General features: G+C 37.1%; 1 long non-coding RNA gene across 1 annotated transcript; it reads left to right on the plus strand.

Moving 5' to 3' along the window:
- Nucleotides 1-1494: 1494 nt before the first annotated feature.
- LOC120067753 (uncharacterized) lies at nucleotides 1495-3507 on the plus strand. Its single transcript, XR_005479017.2, has 5 exons — nucleotides 1495-2005; nucleotides 2100-2176; nucleotides 2261-2335; nucleotides 2420-2488; nucleotides 3263-3507. It is a non-coding gene; the product is annotated as an uncharacterized LOC120067753 (long non-coding RNA).
- The last annotated feature ends 4959 nt before the right edge of the window (nucleotides 3508-8466 follow it).

The raw sequence follows: 8466 nt of genomic DNA on the forward strand, positions 1-8466 counted from the left end.
ATCTCAAACTGCCTTCAACACAATGAACAACTCATAACAAAATTTAAACCTCTTCATACCAAATTTCCTTTGGTAGGAATGATATCCTACAATACCTTAGACGATAATTTGCTTCATCATAGATTATTCCATAAAACCACAATCACCTTTACAGAAAAAGATGATCCCTCACCAAGCGAATCCAGTTGTAGACCCAACCAATATGCACTTTATTCGAGAAAACTTTTATCTTATCCAAAGACCTAAAGATATCATCATCTCTCAAAATTTCTTGAATCGGGATAGATAAAATCATATTTGTATCCTCTTCCAAAGAAACCACTTTGAAACCGACCGACATTCCATTACCCTTTACTTGTCAACAAATATGCAACCATCTCACATTCTTAAGCTCTTGCCCCACTAATTGCCACACCTTTCCATTACCTTTCGTAGAGAGCCAAGGATTCTTCTTGATCTGTATAGACAATCCATTGCCCACTCACCATTTGTACTCCTGATCAAATAACTCAAACCCCCACAAAATACTTCTCCATTCATAAGATGAATTTGTCCCTAACTAAGCTTGCTAATAAGAGCCAGTTCGAAAATTTACCTCTAACAACCCAGAATAATAGACTTTCCAAATGTCTATACACCTAACAACTCTGCTTTGCCAGCATTGCTGGATTAAAAACTTTCAAATCCTGAAATTCAAGCCCCACATCTTCTTAGCAACACATGTTCGTTTCCACCCTCTTCAATATAACTTCCTATGCCCATCCCCCAACCCCCACGAGAACCTTACTCATAAAGCATTCAACCATCACACTAAAAGAAAGGTAACACTCATCATGAATGTTGGAATTATTGGGGATGATACCCTAAACTCTCGTGTCCTGTAGTTTGTAAATAAAGTTTTGAACGAACGTTTGTGATATATAATATATGATATTTTCTTCACTTATTGTCTTTGAACATTGAATATTTTATTTGCTAACCAATAAACTAAAATCCCTAGTTGTCATTATGTAACTTAAGCATGTATGTGGAGACATAAAAGTGGATCATGTCTTAAATGATAACCAAAATGGTCTGTAGTATATGGATATAGAAGGGAAACCTTATCCTGGTAACGCTATGGATGCGACCCACTTTGTAGAATAGGTACAAGTGTTGTGACTTGCTATAGATGGTTGATCTTGATCATTCATGTGGGGACATGTGAGTGGGGGCATCCTGAACAAAGTATTTGTATAAGACCTGATGTAACACCCTGTATTTTTTTAGTATTAATGTAACTTTAATATTTTATTATTGGAGGGCATTTTTGGAATTTTGGATTTCCAGTGTAAGAGCAGGAATTTATTTTTTTTTTTTTACCTTGGAAATTTTCAATTTGGAAATTTATGACAGGAATAAATTTCTTTTCGGGAAGGAAAGTAGTTAATGAAATATAGTAGAATAAGAAAAAAAATAAAATAAAGGGTTTATTTTATTTCCTTATAAATTATTATTTTTATTATTATTATTATTATTTATAAAAATAGCCCTTCTCTTCTTCTTCCTTGAGCCACTCAAAGCCTAGCCGGCCCCTTCGTTTTTCTTCTTCCTTCAGCCGCCGTTGCGCAGATCGGACGCTGAACATCCGCCGCCAGCCACGAATCCCAGCCGCTCGTCGATCACCTCCACCGCTCACATCCCTTTCTCTCTCAGCAACCCTTGCCTAACGGTGCCGTACGCGAGCATCGGCGACCCAAACTGCGCGATCTCTTCCTTCTCAGTTGCGTGTCCGTGCCTCTTCTCACTGTCGACTTTTCGCACTGGGTTTCGCACGCCTCTGCTCACGCCGTGTCGGTCGTTGTTGACTCTCAGCCGTCCGCGGGTGCTAGATCTAAGACCGTGGGTTCGACGTCGTTGCTGATCCGTCTTGTCGTCTAGAGCCACTTTTTCATCCGGCGTTGCTTCTTCGTCTGACATCGCCCAGCTTTTACCGTCGTCGCGGTTGCTGTCACATCTCTTTTGGGTAAGATTCTTAGTTTTAGGTGTTTTCCTGGAAGTTTGGGTGTGGTTTGTTTTGGAATAATTTTGGTTAAAATCCATTAAGTTTGGACTTTCAGGAGCGTTACTCAGAGGATTTTGAGGACGTTGCTCATCGAGAAGGAGACTGATTTTTGTTAGGAATTGTTAAGTTTGGGTGAGTAGTTAGCTGTTTGTCTTTTGGGTTAAGGGTACCTATAAGAAAATTAAGTTACTAATTTGGGACTAAAATCATGTTCAGATTCGCGTTTTGGTATGAGTTCTAAAATATGCTAAGAGGAAATTTTGGAGTCGAAATCTTGCGAGTTTCGTTTGGGTAAGTTTTGGTTATCGTCTGATTTAAATTTTTATGTTGGGTCCTGATTCCAAAGACTGAAATTTAATATTATGTCTGTATTAGGGGACTTAATTCATGGTTTATTTTGTTGAAGAGCGTTAGCTTGGATTAATATCTGAACTTGACTTCAAGGTAAGTAATCTTACCACTGGAACTGCCCAGGGGCCAGGCTTTAGTTCTATGCTAGCATGATAAGTGTGTGTTATGGTAAATGTTAGCATGTTGATTGACAGTATGACCTGAATCAAAGTATGTTCTGGCACAAATTCTGATTTGTTTACATACACACCTAAGTGCTTGATCGTTAGTATGTGATAGTATGTATTTTGATATGTCGATGTCTGATCTGCTGATGTTGAGGCCTTGCATGTTGTGGATTTATGATATAAGTTATACATGGATGATGTATAATATGTTATTAAGAATTATGTGTATGTGATGAAGCCATGGTATCAAGGATTTTTATGTATGCTTTAGAACTGTACAATGTTGAATCATAGCACGTTAAGACTGTGTGAATATCCTCATTGATTAGTTAGATGCTCACCAGTTTGTGTTTCCTTCGAGATTCACCAGTTTTGTGTTTCCTTCGGGATTCACTAGTTTTGTGTTTCCTTCGGGATTCACCAGTTTGTGTTTCCTTCGGGATTCACCAGTTTTGTGTTTCCTCCGGGATTCACCAGTTTTGTGTTTCCTCCAGGATTCACGAGTTTTGTGTTTCCTCCGGGATTCACCAGTTTTGTGAGCATACTTACTACAATAGGATAGGACTCAGTCTCTCATCTGTTACATGTATTTATGTGCCATATGTAGGTATCTAGAGGACATAGATGTCTAGCCTGGCCCTAGTGGTGGGGCTACTTACTAAGTATTTCATACTCTTTCTTTCTTATGTTGATGTTTCAGGTAAGGGTAGAGATGCACCGGCAATGGCGCAACGGAATTCATGATCGAGCCACTGGGACTAGTTTTTACGCTTCTGCATCATGAGATTTAGAGTTCTTTTCATGTTTCTCTTAATGTTTAGTTTTGATGTTTGAAACTTATTATTAAGAATTGTTTTTCATATGTATTTATTAACCTTTATGATTTATGGATACCCTACTATTGTTGCATTTAATAAATGTCTTTTGAACTTCTCTTGTTTTTAATTAGCATTTATTTCAAATAACTGAGCGTCGTTTTAAATTATTTGCATGCATTTATTTTAGTAACGACCTAACCTAAGTCCTAGGGGGTCGGGTCGTTACACCTGACCACGAAGTGTTAAAGTCTCGTTATATAACGTCGTTCATGATAGAGACTTCACTCCACTAGGATGACTATAGGTAACATGACCTCAATCCTGAGTGAGTTGGAAACTTCTGCTTTTGAGGGTGGTCCTTTGATTTGCATGGGTGCGAGTGGCCTGATCACCGACTCAAACCTATTACTTTGGAGATTCGTCTGATATGGGAACTTGAACAATGTGGCACCACATACCTTCTCATGGCTCGAGAGGTATCCACACATAGTCGGACTATGTTGTATTGTTTATTAAAGGGATCAGTGGTACTTAAGAAGTTAGATGTAACTATAGGGTTAAAATAGTAAATTGGCTCAGCTGTACTTACGAGCATCTATGAAGGGTTATCATACTGTTGATTGGTTATATCCGATGGACATAGAAATATATCTGTGGTAAGAAAAGTTCAACTGTCAATCTTTAGTGGAATGCCAAGCAGTTAACGAATGGTGGATCTCGTGGCTAAAGAGTTTAGTCAGCTATTCACGTATTGGAGCTTCGAGCCATATGTCCATAAGGTCCCCTTGGTAGCTCAATGGATTCAAGTTGAGAATCAGTTTTTAGGTCAGATTGAAATGTTCAAATTGATAAGAGGGAGTTCGATTACATATGATATGATTGAACTAGTTAATTATATATGATATGATTGATTTTATGTATGAGATACATTAATTGGATATAAATATGATTTATACCTAGTGGAGGAGAAAACACTATGATTTATATGTGATATTAAACTATAAATTAATGAATATAATATGATTATATTTATTATTATTAATTGGAAAATTATGGGATAATTGGCCGCTGTTTTCTCCATAACCGTGTGTTAGTGGGAAGTTCCAATCAGTTTTCATAACTGAAGAATAAAATGAAAATCGTTTTCATTTTGCAAAAGATCACGTAATTTGCTCAAAAGTGTATATTGCCTATCGCTTAGCTAACCGAGAGACTATACGATAGCTCAAAGTTGCTTCATGATCGTATACATGCGCACCGCTTTCTAAACGATCGCTTAAGTATTTTTAAACAATCGTCTAGCGCCCGAGCGATTTCTAAACGATCGTAGCCTATTTACTACATGATCGTGTACTTCTTTCTAAACGATCAAACATTGTCTATACGATAGACCCTACCCCCACTTTTGGATTCTCACACCGAAAAAATCGAGGGTTCTAAGTGGTGGTATCGTCCCCATTGTTTCTATTCGTGTGGAGGCCATTCGTGAGTAGACGACCGAAGTTTTGGTGAACGATTGCTTGGACATTCTAGCAAGAGTGAGAGAAACAGTCCCTTTGGAGAGAGCAAGTTTTCGGTGAAGAAAGGTTCTTCAACTGGTACGTATTTCTTGTTCTCTATTTTTAGTTTGAAAGCATGCCGGTAATTTGTAGTATATTGCATATCTTGTCTGTTAGATTGTAAATGTGGAAATTCTGTCATAATATATTTGGAACGATCTACTCTCGCTCAAAGGTACTCTTGTATAAGAGTTCCTTCAATTGGTAACATAGTGGAGGAAGGCACCTCTATTCGTGAACACGTGCTTAACATGATGGTCTACTTCAATGTAGCGGAGATGAATGGGTCTAGGATTGATGAGGACAGTCAAGTTAACATAATCCTGCATTCATTGTCGGAAAGTTTCCTCCACTTTGTTATCAATGCCACCACCTTAATGAACATCTCATTCCCCTTACCAAATAAAAAAAAACCATTTCCTTCAATTTTTGAAGGAATTTAGACACCTTATCCTTTATCAACGAGAAGGTAGCTCATTACACTGAGCAATTTGAGACAGAAGACCCAAATATCGACCCAAAGCACTAGATTGAACCACCCCTAACTCATTATGAATAAACTTCTACATTCCTATATTTGTATTCCTGCTCGTTATAAACACAAATCTATCATAATTTATAGCCTTCCCAGAAGCTAACTCATAAGTAGACAAGATTTTCTTAACATTGACATAATTAGATTCAATAGTCCTAGAAAAATAAGACCGTTATCATCATAAAATAAACCTAAAATCATAGGACAATATTTGATAATCTGAAAACTCTGCAATGTCTGATGACTAATTTTCTTTTGATCGAGAGCAGATAAATCTTGAGCACATCAAATAAAGAGATAAAGGGAAAGAGGAACTCCCTATCATAGACCACGCTTTAAGGTGAACCATTTCGTTGGCGTACCAATGCATAGGACTGTAGAAACCAATTTTAAACATCACACATTGTAGATATAAAGCCATTCCACTTGATTATAGGCCTCACTCATGTCCAATTTCATCGTTAAGTTCCCAACTTTTTCTTTGCTCTTGCAATTAATCATTACTTATGTTTATTTAATAATATTTCATTCAGTTTGTCATTTGGTGAAAACCGTGCACATCGCGATTGTTGAGCCAAGGAGCTAACTAGATACGTGGGATTGGGATATATACACACACTAGTGATTTACCACGTGGGATTCACGTGCAATGTTTAGTTAGTTGACACCATATAGCTTAATATTTATATTGAAAAAAAATCTACTACATATCTCTCGGTCATTATCTTACGTTTTATGTCAGTTAAGCTAAGCTCATTTGACGTGTGACTTATAGTACTTATTTAAGACAATCTGCAAACTCAAAATTAAAGTGTATGGATCGAGATCTCCAAAAATTATTTAAATGATGCGGGTGATGGATTAATAAATGCATGTAAGATTGAGAAACTTGATATAACATCATATAAAGTTGATAATTTGTGAAAATGCACGATCTATAAATAAGAACTATCACTACTACAAAATCTACATTACTTGACACTTGTAGTTTTTAATTACTTGACATTTTTTTTAAAAAAAAAAAGTCAAGTAATGACCTTTTATAAAAGAAAAGGTCAAGTAAAAGGTTAAAAAAGACGAAGATTGACGGAATGTTTCGGATATTTTCAAGTGAACCACTACTTGACACGTTTTTTATGTCAAGTAATATAAGGTCTTGATTGACACGTTTTTCGTGTCAAGTATAAAAAGCTCTTACTTGACATATTTTTCATGTCAAGTAAAATAAAAATATAAAAAATAATATATTTTTTTTAATCTTTATTTTTCATTTCCTTCTCTCTTCCATTTTCATTTACCTCTCAAATTTGATTTCCCTCCTACCAAAATTATCAAATAAAATATAAAAAATAATTAACTTCCCCCTAGTAAAAAAAAACTAGACACCCTAGTAAACCCCAGACCTCCATTCACACTGGATCACAGCCGCACTGGTCAGTCCTCCACCATACAGACACCCAACCTCACGCCAGACCTCTATTCACGCTGGATCGCAGCCTCGCACCCAGCCTCCATGTTCACGCTGGATCGCCCCCATTGTCTCTCATTTTTCCTTTTCTGATAAGCATTGTGAAACCCATATTTCAATTTTCCTACTTAAGCAAATAATTAAGGGAATTAACTAAGTATAAGTTAAATCCTATGTTGAAGAAAAGAAAAGAAACTATAAGTGTTTGAATAAGTTTATTGAGCAATATTGAGCTGAGCCTTAACTAGTGAAATTTGGCTAATTTTATAGAAGTCATTAAGCCTTGAAGCCAAGTGTGGCCGAAGTGAAGAAAAGTCATGCGTTGGGATGATAAGAGGCGGCGTAAGTGAGAGCGAGAGGGCTAGATGATAACGGACAGAAATGCACGTTATGTCTAGCGCAAAGATATAAAACAATGAAAGATTGCGAAGGTAAAAATATACAAAATTGCGTCCAAAAGCATTAAGCTTATAACATTGTGATTGCATGCGTCCATCGCATTAAAAACAACTAACTTATGTATTTTGTGCAGAAAATGCGTTGGCGCAAGGCAGAATTGCGATCCAAAGAAATTAATGTCCGAGTGCATTAAGAGATTGTGACCCCAAAGCTATGCGATCGTTTGCGTTCGCGAAAATCTGCTCAAGAAGGTGGCCACATAGAGCCGATGCATCAAGGTGGAAGCTTAATAAATCACGATGGGACAGAAAGCTAATGACGGTCGATTCTGACTTAAGTTGACAAGCCGTTAACGACACATTGTAGCAAGTACACTCAACTTTTCTGTGACAATTATTCGGCGCATCAAACAGAGAATTAATGACATCCCATCAGTGCAATCATTTGAGAGAAAAAAGCTCTTCACCCTGAAGCTCTATAAATACTGAAGGCCACCTTCGTTAAAGGAGTTCACTCAGTTCGGGGAATTCGGTCCCGCTATTCAGAATTTAGAGTTCGTCTTCACCATATACTTAGATTTTACATACTTAGAAGAAGGAGGCGAGAGAAGGGAGAATAAGCCGAGAGATCGTCCTGGTCAACTCGGAAGAGTGCTGGGAAGAGTCGAAAACAGAGAGAGGGCCAACTCTTGCGGAAGCAAGAACATCTTTTGGGCAGAATAGAGATAAATCAGTGTAAAATCCTTGGGAAGCAAGATATTGCTACCAGACTCTTTATCTTTATTTTCCATTGTCATTTTGTATTCTAAACTTATTTATAAAATGAAAATTGCATCTTTATATCTGTCCACTCTTTTTACATTACGCATGAGTAGCTAAAACTGTCGAATGGGTTGAGAGGCATTTAGCTATTATAACCTGGGATATTCACTTTATGCGATCATCTTGTATTATGTACGCGTCATTCGTCCTCTATAGATACTTGAGAGGGTAGTCTAAGGATAAAATCTAGGCTTGGAAAAGTCAGATTAGAATCTAGGCTTGGGAGAATCAGATTAGAACCGTATAATCAAGAGATAGAAGCTTAGGAATAAGTTCTGTTTACTATTAACGGATCGCATGCACC

This window comes from Benincasa hispida, chromosome 12 (genome assembly GCF_027475165.1).
Source record: "Benincasa hispida cultivar pf3 chromosome 12, pf3_genome.v1.1, whole genome shotgun sequence".
Classification (NCBI taxonomy): domain Eukaryota; kingdom Viridiplantae; phylum Streptophyta; class Magnoliopsida; order Cucurbitales; family Cucurbitaceae; genus Benincasa; species Benincasa hispida.